Source organism: Anolis carolinensis, chromosome 1 (genome assembly GCF_035594765.1).
Source record: "Anolis carolinensis isolate JA03-04 chromosome 1, rAnoCar3.1.pri, whole genome shotgun sequence".
NCBI lineage: Eukaryota > Metazoa > Chordata > Lepidosauria > Squamata > Dactyloidae > Anolis > Anolis carolinensis.
The window spans coordinates 349190765-349209261 of NC_085841.1; the positions used below are offsets into that span (position 1 = coordinate 349190765).

Here is an 18497-nt window from a genome sequence, read left to right on the forward strand (position 1 = left end):
TAGGGTGCCCTTTTGCAGTTGGCAGATTGTGATTTTGTCAATGTCTATTATTATTATTATTATTATTATTATTATTATTATTATTATTATTATTATTATCCTAAACTCAGGTTTAGGAATACGTCTTTCTCTTTAGAATTCTTTCTTTGCAGAGTTGGTAAGGCTCACCGTCATCACCATCATCCCCCCTTCCTTCTCTTCTTTTTCTCCTTCTCCTTCCTTTATTTTCTTTCCTGCCTCTTTGATTTGACTGGTTAAGTACTTGCCTCTCACCCTCACTGAATTATTTGAATGGGTCCTTCAGCAATGGCTGTGTTCCACCCTTGGATGGCTGACTTCCAGGGCAACCAGATGACTCTTTCATTACACAGAGAGATGGACTGGAATGCCTGATGTATGAAAAGGAGATTGCTTGGAGGCATCTCCTTTGATGCTGTTGCCTTTGGAATACAGCAGCTGCTTGACAATGAAGATTCAAAGCCTAAAAGATACAGCCAGATGTCAAATTTAAAAATAAAAGCTGCACTTGCGACATGGCTGCTGGGTTGGCTGATGCTATGGTTTCCTAATGGGGAATAAGGAATCAGTCCAGCTTATCACGTGACATGCCTACTAATCATCCACCAGCAACAGGTAAGCTGGCCGGATTTCACCTTGAGCACCTCTGCAAGATCAAGGATCTCACGCCAAGATGTTATTGGAGGCTGCTTGCTTTCCCCTGCAGTCTGTTCCTGAAGCATCACGTCCAACTCATCTGACCTTTGAAGGTCAAGATCTTCCAGGTATTGTTTCAGAATGCTTTGTTATTTTATTCTGGTGCACCTACACTGTAGAATTAATGCAGTTTGACAGCACTTTAGCTCCCTTGGCTTAATGCTATGGAATCCTTGATTTGTAGTTTGGTGAGGGCCGGGCTGTGGCGCAGGCTGTTGAGCAGCTGCAATAATTCACTCTGACCATGAGGTCATGAGTTCGAGGCCAGCCCGTGGCAGGGTGAGCACCCGTCAATTAAAAATAAAAAATAGCCCCTGCTCGTTGCTGACCTAGCAACCCGAAAGATAGTTGCATCTATCAAGCAGGAAATAAGGTACCACTTATAAAAGTGGGGAGGCAAGTTTATCTAATTTACGACCTGGAATGAGGAAGTGCTGTCAGAGTGGTTGATGAAGCAACTGCTCCCCCCTGTGGCCAGAATCGAACATCATCTCAGAAGAAGGTTAAATTGCCTCTGCGTCTGTCTGTCTCAGTCTCTGATGTGTTTATGGGCATTGAATGATTGCCCTATGTGTGTATAATGTAATCTGCCCTGAGTCCCCTTCGGGGTGAGAAGGATGAAATATAAATAATGTAAATAAATAAATAAATAAATAAAGCTAAACACTTCGTAAAACTACAACTCTCGTGTGATGACTCATGGGCCATGTAGTCCCGTTCCCAGTACTATTGTGGCAGATGAAGAGGAAAACTTGGGTTTCCCACCGTTTCAGCCAGAATTGGAGCCCTTGCACCTGCAAGATGTTTGCCCACAAGAAGTCAGCCAAACAAGCCTTGAGCAGAAATCTCCCCCATTTTCTCGCCGGGATTATTATAATCGAGATAGAGGCGCTAGGGAGGCGAATCGCAGAAGCGCCAGGATTGCTGCCAGACAATTAACTGATTAAGCCTGTTTCCCTTGGGAAATCTTAAGGAGTCATGCATCTGGACACAGTATGGGTTTCGTTTCTTGTTCCCCAGGGAAAGTGTTCCTTTGCGGGAAAACAAGATCCTATATAGGTGTTTGCCCGCAAAGAAATCCTTGCGGAGTCAATTCGTCACCTTGTGGAGTGAGATCGTGTGTGGACTACGCTACTCCAGTCCCTTGCCTCCAGGACCAAGTTCCAAGCCTTGTTTCTCGGACCTTGTTCTAGCATCAAGCTTCCCTTGTTTCCACGGACCTCGCCACGGACCTTGTTCTTGTTTCTTGCCTCTTGCTGCCACGTATCAAGCCTTGTTTGCCAAGAATCTAGTTTGCTTCCAGCATTGTTGCCAAGCTCCATTGGACTAAAGGACCCTGTCATTTCCCCACACTTTGCTTGGCAAAGTGTGTGTTTCGGTTATTGGATTACAACTTTGGACTCTAATATCACATATTGGACATTGTTTTCCTGGACTATATTTGACCTTTCCTGAAAGGTCTACTTCTGAACTATATTCTTCACTTGTTTTTATTGACTTTATATAATCCTTTAATAAAGATATTAGATAGATTCTGGTCTCTGCGTATGGTTATTGGTGCTCTGCAGCCTGGGTCCTGACATCTCGTGATTCCATAGCATTGAACCATGACAGTTTAAGTGGTGTCAAACTGCATTAATTCTATACTATATATACCTGTACAGCATTAGACTCTAACTGCTGCCACATCTATTCTGGGAATTATAACCCAAAAAGATAACTAGTCAAACCTTATTTTTTCAAACTTTTTAGAAACAATCTTCAGTTAAAAAAAAAGCAGCTGTGACAATCGGAGGAAATCAACCTTTACCATGAGGTACTCTTGGCGAAATCTGCATTTGCAAACCCAGTCTGCAACTTGTTTAAGGTCACCCAATGAGTTACCATGAAAAAAAAATGACATTGTTGCTGTTCAAACAGATATGTCACAGAACGCCACCCCAAGGTAAGAAATCATAGAATCATAGAATCATAGAATCATAGAATAGTAGAGTTGGAAGAGACCACATGGGCCATCTAGTCCAACCCCCTGCTAAGAAGCAGGAAATCGCATTCAAAGCACCCCCGACAGATGGCCATCCAGCCTCTGCTTAAAAGCCTCCAAGGAAGGAGCCTCCACCACAGCCCCGGGGAGAGAGTTCCACTGTCGAACAGCTCTCACAGTGAGGAAGTTCTTCCTGATGTTCAGGTGGAATCTCCTTTCCTGTATTTTGAAGCCATTGTTCCGTGTCTTAGTCTGCAGGGCAGCAGAAAACAAGCTTGCTCCCTCTTCCCTATGACTTCCCTTCACATATTTGTACATGGCTATCATGTCTCCTCTCAGCCTTCTCTTCTGCAGGCTAAACATGCCCAGCTCTTTAAGCCGCTCCTCATAGGGCTTGTTCTCCAGACCCTTAATCATTTTAGTTGCCCTCCTCTGGACGCTTTCCAGCTTGTCAACATCTCCCTTCAACTGTGGTGCCCAAAATTGGACACAGTATTCCAGGTGTGGTCTGACCAAGGCAGAATAGAGGGGGAGCATAACTTCCCTGGATCTAGACGCTATTCCCCTATTGATGCAGGCCAGAATCCCATTGGCTTTTTTAGCAGCCACATCACATTGTTGGCTCATGTTTAAGTTGTTGTCCACGAGGACTCCAAGGTCTTTTTCGCACACACTGCTGTCAAGCCAGGAGTCCCCCATTCTGTATCTTTGATTTCCATTTTTTCTACCGAAGTGAAGTATCTTGCATTTGTCCCTGTTGAACTTCATTTTGTTAGTTTTGGCCCATCTCTCTAGTCTGTCAAGATCGTTTTGAATTCTGCTCCTGTCTTCTGGAGTGTTAGCTATCCCTCCCAGTTTTGTGTCGTCTGCAAACTTGATGATCGTGCCTTCTAACCCTTCGTCTAAGTCGTTAATAAAGATGTTGAACAGAACCGGGCCCAGGACGGAGCCCTGCGGCACTCCACTTGTCACTTCTTTCCATGATGAAGATGACGCATTGGTGAGCACCCTTTGGGTTCGTTCGCTTAGCCAATTACAGATCCACCTAACCGTAGTTTTGTCTAGCCCACATTTTACTAGTTTGTTTGCCAGAAGGTCGTGGGGGACTTTGTCGAAGGCCTTACTGAAATCCAGGTACACTACATCCACAGCATTCCCTGTATCGACCCAACTCGTAACTCTATCGAAAAAAGAGATCAGATTAGTCTGGCATGACTTGTTTTTGGTAAATCCGTGTTGACTATTAGCAATGACCGCATTTGTTTCTAAGTGTTCGCAGACCACTTCCTTAATGATCTTTTCCAGAATTTTGCCTGGTATTGATGTGAGGCTGACCGGACGGTAATTGTTTGGGTCGTTCTTTTTTCCCTTCTTGAAGATAGGGACCACATTCGCCCTCCTCCAATCTGCTGGGACTTCTCCCGTTCTCCAAGAACTCTCGAAGATAATTGCCAGTGGTTCTGAAATAACTTCCGCTAGTTCCTTCAGTACTCTTGGGTGTAGCTGATCTGCCCCTGGGGACTTGAATTCGTTTAGAGAGCCCAAGTGTTCCTGGACAACTTGTTTCCCTATTTGGGGTTGGATTTCCCCCAATCCTTCGTCCATTCCGTGTTGCTGAGGTTGAAGATGGCTTTCTTTTTCTGAGAAGACCGAGGCAAAGAAGGCATTAAGTAGTTCTGCCTTTTCCCTGTCCCCTGTCGCCATCACCCCATCTTCTCCTTGCAATGGCCCTATCGCCTCCTTTTTCTTCCTTTTTCTACCAACGTAAGCAAAAAAGCCTTTTTTGTTGTTTTTTATGTCCCTGGCAAGCCTGAGCTCATTTTGCGCTTTAGCCTTGCGAACCTTTTCCCTACAGGTGTTGGCTATACGTTTGAATTCTTCTTTGGTGATTTCTCCCCTTTTCCACTTCTTGTGCATGTCACTTTTGAGCTTTAGCTCAGTTAGAAGTTCTTTGGACATCCATTCTGGCTTCTTTGCACTTGTCTTATTTTTCTTCTTTGTTGGCACTGTTTGCATTTGCGCCTTGAGTATTTCACTTTTGAAAAACTCCCATCCATCCTTAACTCCCTTGTTTTTTAATATCGGCGTCCATGGAATGCCGCTCAGTAATTCCTTCATTTTTTGGAAGTCAGCTCTCTTAAAGTCCAGAATGCGTGTTTGACTTGTCTTAGTTTCAGCATTCCTTTGTATTGCAAACTGCAGGAGCACATGGTCACTTGCCCCTAAGGATCCAACCACTTCAACTGTATTGATCAGGTCTTCCACATTTGTTAAGATTAGATCAAGAGTTGCTGATCCCCTTGTTGCCTCTTCTACCTTCTGGACCATAAAATTATCTGCAAGGCAAGTGAGGAATTTGTTGGACTTTGTACTCTTGGCTGAGTTTGTTTTCCAGCAGATATCGGGATAATTGAAATCGCCCATGACTACTCAATCACTCAACGACTTTTATTAGATGGTCTGCAAAAAGGAACAAACAGCGAGGTCACCCTCAAAAGACCAGTTAGTCAAAGATTACAAGCTTCTACATGATATTTATAGTATCACATTTCCCCTTTATTAATATACAAGCTTCTTAGTGACCATATGGAAAATATTAATTACTCTACTCTATATAAAAATTGATACATGCCTATCTCTGGATACTTGAGTAAGAGCACAATTAGCATCTAATAATAGTGTAATATCACGTATATTTCCTGTTTATCTAGAATTCAAGGTTTTGACCTCTTTGGTGGCCATTTCTTCTTCACTGTCCTGAGTTTGGAATTCATATGTCTCTCTTGTCTCTAAAAGTATACTTCTTTACTGTGATTCTTTGTTTCACACCCTGGAATGCCAGAGCTCCCTGCTTTGTCCTTGGCTTGTTTGAAAATAGAAATGTACATGTGTGTGTGTTGGTGATGTTTTGGCAACATTAGCATGGATAATAATGAAGTAAAGTGCTGGGTTTATTAATAGGCGTTTAGAAATTGGGAAATCTCACTTAACTTCATTGCAAATCCAGTGAATGTCTCCTACAACATCCCATCAGATCTTGGGGGAAAAATAACTGTTAAAATGAGAAATAGCATGCTGGCTGGGCAATACTTGCTCCCAAAATATTAAGCTGAATTAAGTCTCTGGAATATGTTATGAAATTATAAACTAATACAACTGCAATTGTAACAGCTCTGTGATTCAGTCTTTCAAAAGGGTTCATCTCCACAGCCACCCAAAGCTCGAACATGTTCCTAGAGACCATAAACTAATCCCAAATCCCTTCACCTAAAGGGTTTTGCCCTAACTAAGCACTCTGAGTTTTCCCTTTTGTCTACATTCATAGTTATGATTTATAAATGGAACAGGAACAAGGGGGACCCATACATATGTGCTGTTTTAAAAGACATGGATAGACTAGGGCAGTGGTTCTCATCCTGGGGTCCCCAGATGTTTTTGGCCTACAACTCCCAGAAATCCCAGCCAGTTTACCAGCTGTTAGGATTTCTGGGAGTTGAAGGCCAAAAACATCTGGGGACCCCAGGATGAGAACCACTGGACTAGGGCATAGGCAGATATGATCCCGTGCACCCAGGAAAGCCTTAAAATATATTGTGGAACTGTTGGGGCTTGTAAAACTGTTGGTGCTTGTGAAACTAGTTCTATGTCCCGGTGACAGGAAACCCCCTCAGGTAGGCAAAACAAACAGGAAAAGACACCACACAATGAGGGTCAGATTCCTGAAAATATCCAGGTGTTCAGAAATATTAGACACAAACTACACCTTGATGAGGTCTGTATTGTTCTGTCTGTTTTCCATTGAATTGTCTGTGTTTGCATATGCTTCTTCATGGTCTCAGAAGCGGACTCCTTTTGTGTATTCATATAATCCCATTCTGAACTATTTGCATATTGACTCAGACCATTTGTCAAGTCTCACCCTTTTCCTCCCAAGAGGACCTTCCAAATGCCTCCAGCTTCAAATGGACAAATGACAGCTTTTTATTTTCCCCACTACGCGAAAGACTCCATCCACCTCTGACATCACAGGGAGTCCCTAGCCAACAAAAGCCCCGATTATAACTGACCACTTTTCTGCCAATTTTTTTTTTTTGGGGGGGGGGGATTGTATGGCTGTCAAAGGGGATAAAATGTCTTGCACTGCGTTGCAAGGTTATGTCCAATTCCTTTTGAGCTGAAACTCTGTATCAGACATCTTTTTGGGCTTGAAAGTAATAAACTTTTGTTTCTGTTGCCTTCAAATCTGGTTAGCCCGGGCTGTGGCGCAAGCTGGTGAGCAGCCAGCTGAGACCAATCACTCTGACCAAGAGGTCACGAGTTCGAGGCCAGCTCAGAGCCTGCATTTGTCTTTGTCTTTGTTCTATGTCAAGGCATTGAATGTTTGCCTTATATGTGTAATGTGATCTGCCCTGAGTCCCCTTCGGGGTGAGAAGTGCGGAATATAAATATACTGTAAAAAATAAAATAAAATAAAAAAACCTGTTTTAAAAGTAGCAGGCATGCCAGGCAGTGGATCCACACTGCTCCTTAAGTGGATAGCTGAATTTCAGCATCAAGATCTTAAATCAGTGTCATGTCGTGTAAATAACCACTTGTGGATTTTAAGTCCCCTTTCATTGTGCAGCCCCTTTTCCTAGACAGCAATATACTGGTAGTGGAATGAAGGAGCATTGGAAGCCAATGTGCATGGCTGGCATCATGCTGTACAATACACAGGACGATGTGGAACGGCACGAGCCATTCACACTCTCACACCCATCTGCATGTTAACACAGAACATCATGTTCAACAATTTAACACATGGAACTAGTTCTACACATCAGCTGGACCGGCAAATTGTGCAATGTCAAAAAGGGAACTTTTCCAAGATTTGCTAATGCTTATATGCCCTGCCACACTTCATGCTTCAAAATACAGCAGATGTATCCACTATGGTATGCTCTAAAGGTGGTTGACCTGGCACAGTTCTGATTTGCATTGTCACCTTTCATATGGAAAGCATCCTCAATCCAATATGTTTCTTGTAGACCTTTGACCAGAATTGACTGGAGGAGATGCTGTTTGGCATGTATCTGCACAGGAACAGCCTTTTAAATAATTTGAGGGTCAGACCTTCAGGTTCAGTGTCTGCTTTACTCTTCCAAAGGAAAAATCCCAAAAGAAACAAGAATCTTTTTAAAAAAGCAAACCAAGCCACAAGTCAGTGAAGATCATCACTTTCTACAAAGGGTGAAGCACACAGATTCTTATCTTCCAGACCTGACAGAGAGTATATATGTTTTGCTTACCAATACAATGTACTAATTTGCTCAGGTGAGAATGCTATGAAAATAAATAGTTTCATTTTTCCACTGACATTCTTATAACAAATCTGTGATTTTAAGCTATGGAATATTTTAATGGCAGCTGTATTTTATGAAGACTGATGCAATATAAGTGGTTGCTTCTTCTGTATATTCAAATTGTTTCTGATCTATGCCGACCCTAAGGCTTGTCTTGTAAAAGTTATTCAGAAAAGCCTTGCCTTTGCCTTCCTCTTAGGCGGAGAGAGTGTGACCTGTCCAGAGTTTCATAGCCAAGTTGGGATTTGAAATCTGGCTTCTGGAATTGTAGGTCAATGCTCAAAGCACATCATAGATTTTTTTTTAAATACCTCTGCATCACAAAGTCTCTGGCTCAAACCATAAATCTCTCTATGCTAAAATCATAATGGTTGCAACCCTATACTTATTTCCCAGGAAAATAGTCGTATTGGACTTAATGATAATTATGAACAGGCATCAAAATAATTGTATTGTAAGCTGCTTTATGTGAGCCATCTCATGTCCATCCCCTGTAGCTACACAAAGGAAAAACTAAAACCTGCCTACTTTACAGGACTGTTGTAAGGATAGGTGAGATACCATACTTTCAGTATTCACTGAGCTATAGCAATAATAAATGCAATTATCGAACACATGGTTGTTCTTGTGGCTATTGTCGTTGTTAGGTTTCTAAGGATGAACCTATTTTTGATTTGTTTAGAGGAAATTTCCCTTGAAACTGAAAAGGTCCAGTGGGTTTGCATGACTGAAAATGTGTTTGAACACTGGTCTCCTGGACTCCTAAAGTGCATCTACACTGGGATTTGTAGTTTTACTTTTCTGCCAGCACTCTGGCAGAAAAAGCTGAACATCTTATAAATCTGGAACTCTCATGATTCCATAACATTGAAATAAAGTGACCATTTTATTAGAGCATCCTTAATTAAAGTCTGGGAGAAATATAAGAATGTTTTGTACAATAAAACCCCACTATGGACCTCGCCGCTGGAAGCGAATCAGAGAAATATACTAGGATGGAAGAATTGGCCCAGATATAAAGACCTCTTGAAGAAAAAGGAGGGAAAATACGAATTAAAACCTCAGGAAGAACTGAAAGATAGGTTTAAAAGTATTTCCTGGTTCCAATATGCGCAAATTAAAGAGCAATTTATAAAAGATAATATAGTAGGTTTCAGTGGAGAAGAGAGCACATGGGATAAAATTTTATCAACAAACAGGAAGGAAATTTCTAAGATCTACAATATGTTACTAGGTTGGTCTACTGAAACTGAGTCAGTGAAAAATTGCATGATTAGATGGGCAAAAAATGTTGGTCGCCCAATAAGAATGGAAGAATGGGAACAGATTTGGAATAAGAAGTTAAAATATACTTATGCATGGGATTTAAAAGAAAATTGGTTAAAGATATTTCACAGATGGTACATGACCCCCAAAAAGTTAAATTCAATGTATAAAAATTACCAGAATAAGTGTTGGAAGTGTAAAAAGCAGGAAGGGACATTCTTTCATGCATGGTGGACATGTGAAAAGTTACAAAAATTTTGGAAAATGATCCACGTAGAGTCACAAAAAATTTTGAATATGAAATTCCCAATGAAACCTGAGTACTACTTATTGGGAATATTAGACACATCGCTGAAACTAGATACTAATGACGATAAACTATTTATGTATATATGCACAGCAGCAAGAATAATAATCGCAAAAAGATGGAAAACAGAAGAGATTCCGCAACTGGAACATTGGTTGGAAAAAGTAGAAGAAATAAAGGACATGGACAAATTAACTTTTTATTTGAAAAAAATTAGAGGAAAACTGATCAAAAACACAAATTGGGAAAATTTTGACTTATACATTAATGGAAAATTAAAACAGTAAATTGAACCGGGACATAGTAACAATTATACATTAATGAATTTGTTTTCCGAAAAGGGGATAGAATGGAAGTCTTCACTGTACCCTTACCCTTTTTGTGTTGGTCCTTATGTGTTTGTTCCCCTCCACTCCCTCCCCCTCCCCTTATTTTCCTTCCCAATTATCCCTCACTGTCATTTGTTTTTAAATTGTGTCTATGTATTTCACTTACCCTTCAATAAAAATTTAAAAATTTTTAAAAAAATAAAAAAAAATAAAAAAAATAAAGTGACATCAAACTGCATTAATTCTAAAGCGGAAATGCATCCATAATCCAATATTCAAACCACTATACATTTTTGCTCAAGTCTTGGAGAGGTAAAGGTAACTCCCTGCATGATGGAGTGGTTTGAGAGTTGGACCGTGTCTCTGGAAACCAAGGTTTCATTTCCCGCTCAGCCGTGGAAACCCACTGGATGACCTTGGGTGAGTCTCACACTCTCAGTCCAGAAAACCCTGGGATAGGGTCACTGTCGGGTCAGGAAATGGCTTGAAGGCATACAACAATAGAAGGCAACTTATTCCCTCCATGGAAGAGTAAGCTATTCACAGCTTTGTTCTCAGGGAAGCAAAATGCCTTTGCCCTTAGCTGAAAATGTCTAGTCCTTCCCTATAAAAGCCATCTCTGTGCGACTGCAAAGGAGGTGCAGTTGAATTGAGGCTGCTTTCATGTGAAATTTGCCCCGGAGGCCTCAGAGGAAATCTCAGCTCCATCTATAGCTTTTTAAATAAGCCCTTGGACTGTGGCGTATTCGTATTATTCATAATTACATGGTATTATATAATGCATGACCTGGTCAAATTGCTTTGAGGCAGAATATTCTAACTGAAGAAGGAACAGTAGTCCTGGCACACCATTAAGAACCTGAACAATTTTTGCAGGTCAGTGTCATCAACCACCTTTACCTTTTGTGTCTATGAAAGCTTGTCATCTTGATGCCAAAATTTGCAGTTCTCCTAAATCCCAAGGGGTGCCTGGTGAGCTAGCTAATGTGGATAACGAATCAGGAACCAGGAACCAAAGACTTCACCAGGATGAAGGCATAGACTTTATTCAATTTGCGCAAAAAGGGCACTTGTACCACATGGATGCTTGAAAGATACAAGTGTAAAAAGGTATTCACAAGCAGACATTTTTATACGCGTAAGTTTCAATTTACTGACATTGTCCCATTTTGAAATCTCCCTCCCTCCTCCCTGATTGGCTAGCTCGGTGAAACCAGCCGGCGCTTTCCATGGCCTCTGATTGGTTGGGAGGCGGGTCTATGCCAGCACTTTGCATAGACCCAGAACCTCCTACCAGCCGGTGGAAGCAGTCCGTGGGAGGAAGGGAGCTCTGGGGGTCATATCAGTGTAGTCCAAGAATATGGTAAATAACAGAAAAGTCTTAAGCCGATCTGACAGGATTTGCAAATACTTGGACCTGCCAGATGGCACAATGCGAGGTTGTTGTCACAGATGGGTTCTCATGTCCAAAGACAAAGTGAGAGTCTGGAGATGTAGATTTGCAGATGGGATTGCAATCACAGTTTTGTGCTGTGATTGTCCAAGATCTCCAAAAGGAAGTCCCAGGGCTGTGAACGAATGGCCTCCTTCTGGGATCCGGGAAGGTCCTTTGTCCAAGGATTATGGCCCATCTCTGGCTGACATCTGGAGTGTAGATATGATGTCTGGAAATTGCTCAAGGGAGAGGTTACTAGAGTTCATAGTTTCTGGGTTCATGTACATTTGCTTTCCTGTTATATACTCTGTGTGGTGTTTGATAAGAGAGAAAGAGGGGGAGAGATAGAGAGAAAAGGGGAGGGGTGGGGGGTCTTGCCAAGGCTGAGCAGCAGCTGAAGAGGTCATTTGTAGTATTTTGTTATATTTTGCTCATCCGTTCATGCGCATATTCGCTGAGAGAAAAAGAATAGTAAAAATAAGAGGCCGGGCTGTGGCGTAGGCGGGTTAGTAGCCAGCTGCAATAAATCACTCTGACCAAGAGGTCATGAGTTCGAGTCTAGCCCGTGTTGAGATGAGCACCCGACAATTAAAATAAAAAATAGCCCCTGCTTGTTGTTGACCTAAGCAACCCGAAAGATAGTTGCATCTATCAAGTAGGAAATGTAGGTACCACTTATATGTGGGGAGGCTAATTTATGACACCATAAAAATCATCCAGCCACCGTTGGAATGAGGAAGTTGCTGTTGCAGTGGATGATGAAATAGCTGCTCCCCCTGTGGCCGGAATCAAGCATATCCTCAGGAAGCTGGAAGCTGAAGAAGGTTTAAATTGCCTCTGTGTCTGTCTCTGTCTCTGTACTATGTTATATGGCATTGAATGTTTGCCTTATATGTGTACAATGTGATCTGCCCAGAATCCCCTTCGGGGTGAGAGGGGCGGAATATAAATACTGCAAATAAATAAATAAATAAATGATAGAGAAATAGGAAGAAATACATATCCTGTTTCCTCAAAAATAAGACATCCCCTGAAAATAAGACCTAGTAGAGGTTTTGCTGAATTGCTAAATATAAGGCCTCCCCTGAAAGTAAGACCTAGCAAAGTTTGTGTTTGGAAGCATGCCCGGCAAACAGAACACCAAAGCGTGCAGGATTGGTAAATGTACGTACCATAGATTGTTGTACATGGAAATAATGGTAGTAACAAGAAATTCTTGATAGGATTCACAGTTTGTCTGGTTATGCTGGCTTGTGATGACAACTACTGTACAGTGTATAATAAATGTTCATTTTTTAACAATAAATGAGAATTCTTCATGGAAAAATAAGACATCCACTGAAAATAAGACCTATTGCATCCTTGGGAACAAAAATTAATATAAGATACTGTCTAGCCAAGTGGTCAAAGCGTGTGTTGGGGGTTCAGAGGCCATGTTTGGTGTGTTGCTGCTGGTTCTGGGGAGGCCCCAAGGAGACTGTGGGGACGGAGGATGTTTCCATTCATCTGGTCCTCCATCTTTTTATTGGGGGGAGGGTTGAGGGTCTTCAATATCAACCTTATCCAGAAATGTCTTTACTGTTTCTGCAATTAATTGACTATAATTTCATTCCTTCTAAAATTATAATTATAATCATGCTTCATGAGATTCTTATAATATGCCAGAGAGAACCAGCATTGTGGTTTGAAGCTCAAGAGACAAGGGTTGAAATCTCTACTCAGCCATTCAAATGCATTGGGTAACCCTAGGCTCCTCTAGTTTGTGTGTTCTTCACCATTAATAACTTTTGCCACCTTGACCACAGTCTGGTGCTGCTTGGCCACACAAATCCCAATTTTAAACTGTGAAATCTTGGAGAAGAGCAAATGAGAGAACACTGCTGAGTTGCAAATAGATGATGGCATTCTCAGGATGCTACTCTCCACAAATAATAAAGGAATCATCTGGAAGTTCTCCAAGGTCATACCTGCAGTGCTCCAGGCATGCCTTTGTAAAGGTGACATTTCCACAGGCACTGCAATTGAATTAGGAACAAATGTTCCTTGTTGCAGCTCACGGTGCCCATGAATCAACACCTATTTCTGTTTCTGATCTCATTTTAACATCCTAGTCTTCCTTTGCAACAAGAAAGGCCAATGAGTGTTGGTTTAAAGCACAAGATTGCCCATCCCAGGTGCTAGATGCAAAGGTAGAATGGGCCAGGGCTCATGGAAATGAATAGAAATTGCACTAGAGCAATTTATGCTTGGGCAGAAGATCTTATAATAATATAATATAATACTTTATTTTTATATCCCACCACAATCTCCCTGAAGGGACTCGGGGCGGCTAACATGGGGCCAAGCCCAAAGACAAAATGTAAACAAGATTAAAAGCATATATAAACAGTATCAACATACAGATAAAATAAAGCAGATTAAAACACAACAAAACAATATAATTCAGTCATAGTAAAATAATATGATAAAATGACATCTTAAAAGAATACAGGCAACAGCCTTTTCCTAAGGTGCATCTACACAGTAGAATTAATGTAATTTGACCCCACTTTAATTGCCAGGACTCAATGCTATAGAATTGTGGTATTTGTAGTTTGATGAGGCATCAGCCCTCTTGGGCAGAGAAGACTTTATAAAGCTGCAACTTCCATATTCCACAACATCGAGTCATGGAAGTTAAAGTGGTATTAAACTGCATTAATTCTGCATTGTAGATTAATCCTATATTTTAAATTATATGGTCATACTTTTAAGTCTCCTTCAGGAGGGATAAAGCGGGGCATAAATACACGTAATAACAAACATAATAATAATAATAATAATAATAATAATAATCATCATCATCATCATCATCATCCATTTAGAACAGGGCTTCTTAAACATTTCTACTTTCAACTCATTTCAGACTAAAACATTTTTGTGTGACTTTGGATATATAGGTATTTAACATAGGCATAAAAATCAAACATTTACTGATGAATCAGCATTTGTAAGACTTCCTAAACAGGACGATTTTCTTTTTTAAGAAATACAACTGAAGCATCTTCTGCAGAGTCCACTGTAAACACTGCACAACAGATTTGTGTAAATATCTAAAACAGCCACTAGGTTCAGAAAATTCAACGTTGGGGTCACAATTTTTTCAGGATCACAACATTGAGCTAAGGAGATCCCATTTGGTGGCAGGACCCACAGTTTAAGAAGCAGGTGGTCTAGACTACTACTACTTAAACCGTGGGTCCCAAAACCAAAATAGAACTATAGCATTGTTGTAGTATGAATGGGCTACAGTTGTGTTAAGGATTGTATTGGATGGCACATGTTTCCTGAAGCTAAGAAAAGAACAGAAAGCTGCAGATTCTAATACAAATGAAGCAGATTTGGGTGGGCATGAAAAAAAAAAGTTAAATCTTGGAACAGAAAACATAATTCTATTTTATACATCAAGATGCTGGATGAATAACTGTAAAGATCAGTTTAATTCCAGGGATTTAGCAGAGGACTAGTTGTCCCTTGAGATGATTAATGGAGGACTAGTTGTCCCTGGAGATTAGTGCTCACTCACTAACAGTTGCCTTTAGTATAGTACATACTTCACTGTAGTCCTTAAAGTTAAGTATTTTTATGTTGTTGAGTTTTATCAATAGTTTAAAATGAGAGTAACCTAAAAACCACTACACACACACACACACACACACACAACGTGGATATTCTACAATGCACATCTTCTACTGACATAGTATTTGCAGCGTTTGGTTAACTGACAACACTTTAACCCCCTTGATCCAATGCTTTGCAATCACGGGAGTTGCAGTTTTGAATCCCTCTAGGAGGGAGAGAGGGCAGGATATAAAACAAAATGAACAAATAAATAAAATAAATAGTTTTACAAGGCCCTTATCCTTTGCCAAACAGTGCTGCTCTCTCAGAAAACTACAAATCCCATGATTCCATAGCACTGAGCAATGGCAATTAAAGTGGTGTCAAACTGCATTAATTCTATAGTGCAGAATTTAGAAAAAAGAATTTGACTTTTGCATAAAACAGAACAAAACAAAAGCCACATATGCAAGCTGAAAATCAACCAGCAGAGGTCAGCCACTCACTCAAACCTAACATGATTTACATTTCTAGGAAGAGCAAATAATATTGTAGGAAGGGACAAGGGAGAGAAGGATGTTGATAGTGTTGTCAAAAATACACTGGTGAGTACACAATATTTTGATTCAGCATCTAACCTATCTCATTCTAAGACCACACTTGTGTAAGACACAAATTTTAAAAAAACAAAACCACCCAACGAGCCGAAAAGATATATGTAGTCTTAAAAAAGACTCCACTGAAATTCATAAAGAACCAAGTTGTCCGTCTCAGGCACATACACACACAAAACTGAAAATTGATGTTCCATGCAAATAATAACTTTGATTTAAAAAAAAAACCATGTACCCAGGTTCCAGGAACAAAGCACAGATCATGGTGGTGTGTGAATCACCACTCTTTGTAGCACATGATTCAATCCACACCAAATGTGGGTGTTTCATAACTATGCATAGTCAATTTCTGTCATCTCAGAGTACATACACTGTCAAATTAATGCAGTTTGATACCACAAATAATACAAGGTTATTAATTGCCATTGGTCATGAGAGTTTATTGAGGCAGCAGCACTATTTGGCAGAAGAAGCTAAAGACTTTGTAAAACTAAAACTCCCATGATTCCATAGCATTGGCCCATGGCAGTTAAAGTGGGGTCATACTGTCAGTGTAGATGCATCCTCAGTTAGGAGCTTGGTGGGCTCTCATACTACCACTATAGCAGGACTTTCACTTTAACGTCAAAACCCTCTTTCTGAAACAGCCATGGATGTTCATGGTGATGATGGCAACCATGGGATGTCCCTATGTATTTGACCTGGAAAAATATGTACTTGAAAGGTTATTGTGCTCTTAACAATAGCCTGCTGAGGTAATGCAACAACTTTATCAGTCAGATTTCCATGTCCTTTAGATATTTTGGGCCACAACCAGTAACTGATCAAGGGTGCAGCTAGCTACACAGGACCCATTGGAAAGTTAAAAAGGTATGAATAAAATCCCCACTTTTTAACAGTCTGGGAGAACACCTCTTAGGAATCTCTAGGGGTGTATCTGCTTTAATTGACTAGGCTCAATGCTGTGGAGACATCGGAATTGTAGGATTTGATCCCAGATTTTCTGTTTATCCCAGATTATCTGGCAGTGCGGATTCATATAATCCAGTTAAAACCTGGGATCAGATCCTGGGATATAGGGCCTGGCTAGAAGGGCCCATAGTCTGAAGACATAATAGCACTTTCTGGCAGAGAAGGCTAAAAATCTTGAAAAAACGACAACTCCAACAATTCCATAACATCGACCCATGGGAGTTAAAGTGGCATTAAACTATTAATTTTACAGTGTAACTGCACTCTACATCAAATAATCTAGATCTATTTGGTTCCATAGCACTATCTCTACCCGAAGACTGAATCTGAGATCTGTTCATTTTTCCTCTATAGATAGGTAAAGATTTCCCCTGACGTTAAGTCTAGTTGTATCCGACTTTGGGGGTTGGTACTCACCTCCATTTCTAAGCCGAAGATAATAATAATAATAATAATAATAATAATAATAATAATAATAATTTTATTTTTGTACCCCGCCACCATCTCCCCAGAGGGACTCGGGGCGGCTCACAGATATAAAACCAGCATACAGTGATATCAAATATAAATATCAAATACAAAAACACACAAATAAATTTAAAAGGCATTTTTAAAGAAAGCCAGGATTGTCCGTAGACACCTCCAACGTCATGTGGCCGGCATGACTGCATGGAGCACCGTTACCTTCCCACCAGAGAGTACCTATTGATGTACTCACATTTGCATGTTTTCAAACTGCTAGGTTGGCAGAAGCTGGGGCTAACAGTGGGCGCTCACCCTGCTCCCTGGATTCGAATTCATAGGGTCTTTTTGGGCAAGAGTTGATTTTGTCAGTTTTTCCCTCTGAAACATAGTCTGCAGCACCTAATATTCATTGATGGTCTCTCATCCAAATACTAACCAGGACTGATTCTGCTTGGCTTCCAAGATCTGATGAGAACTAGTGAACTAGTGATGCATTACGAATTACGAATGTACTATTTAAAATCATTGTTATTAAATCTCTAAAATTAGAAGAATGTCACCAAATCCCTAAAATAACCTTTTAAAAATCAAGCTTTTAGGCATCATGAGTAAACACTACTCCCAATGTGCTCCCGGTTACTTGCAATACATTAATTCCAAGCGCTGCTTCTGATCTTGCTTAGCCTGGGGTTTAACACACCCCTTGCCAAAACATCGCTGAGTGACTTTGGCTAAGCCATTATCCCTGTTCTCAATTTTGCTAAGTAAAAGTGTGAGATAAACGATCTTGAGTCTCAGCCCCTTTACTCGTCATTACAGCATGATTTTCAGTCATTTATCCACTAGTCCTCAAAGGCCCTATCGACCTGAGCAGCTGAGTGCCTCCCCCCCCCCCCCCCCCGTCCGCATTTCTAATTTGTGCCATTCGCTCAATGAGCCGCAGAGACATGACAGCAGCTGGGAAAATGCCACTGAATGTGCGTTCTTTCTCCCTTGCTCTCTGTTGAAGATCACAGGCCTTTGACTCTCTCATCATCTCTTTGCTATGAATCACAGACTTCAAGGGGAGGGTCTTTCCTTTTCTCAGCGTAAGACCTGTCAACTTGATCTGCTCGGGATTACATTCCCTTTATTGCCTAATCTCTTTCATAAGAGCTGCCAACTTATTTTTTAAACTTTTCTGGCATTTATGAAGATAAATGCCTGGAATGTTGCAAGTGAAGTGTTTCTTAGGTTAATGTCGTTTGACACCACTTGAACTCCCATCCTCTGAAATCATAGGAGTTGTAGTTTGGTGGGGAACAAGCACTCTTTCGCAGAGCAAGCTGAAGACCTTGTAAAACTACAGCTGCCATGATTCCATAGTACTGATCCACGGCAGTTAAAGTAGGGCCAAACTACAATTTTCCTACAGATTCCCCCTCAGATGAGTTGTTGTTGTCCAAAATCTCAAGGTCCTGCATACCCGT

The 18497-nt window shown here is 40.8% G+C and overlaps 1 long non-coding RNA gene across 1 annotated transcript in view; it reads left to right on the plus strand.

The window, feature by feature from the left end:
• Nucleotides 1-386: 386 nt before the first annotated feature.
• LOC134295566 (uncharacterized) overlaps nucleotides 387-18497 on the plus strand; it is a 52707-nt gene continuing 34596 nt past the window's right edge. The window contains exons 1-2 of the long non-coding RNA XR_010002196.1: nucleotides 387-782; nucleotides 2467-2659. This is a non-coding gene — a long non-coding RNA (uncharacterized LOC134295566). The remainder of the gene's footprint in view (nucleotides 783-2466; nucleotides 2660-18497) is intronic.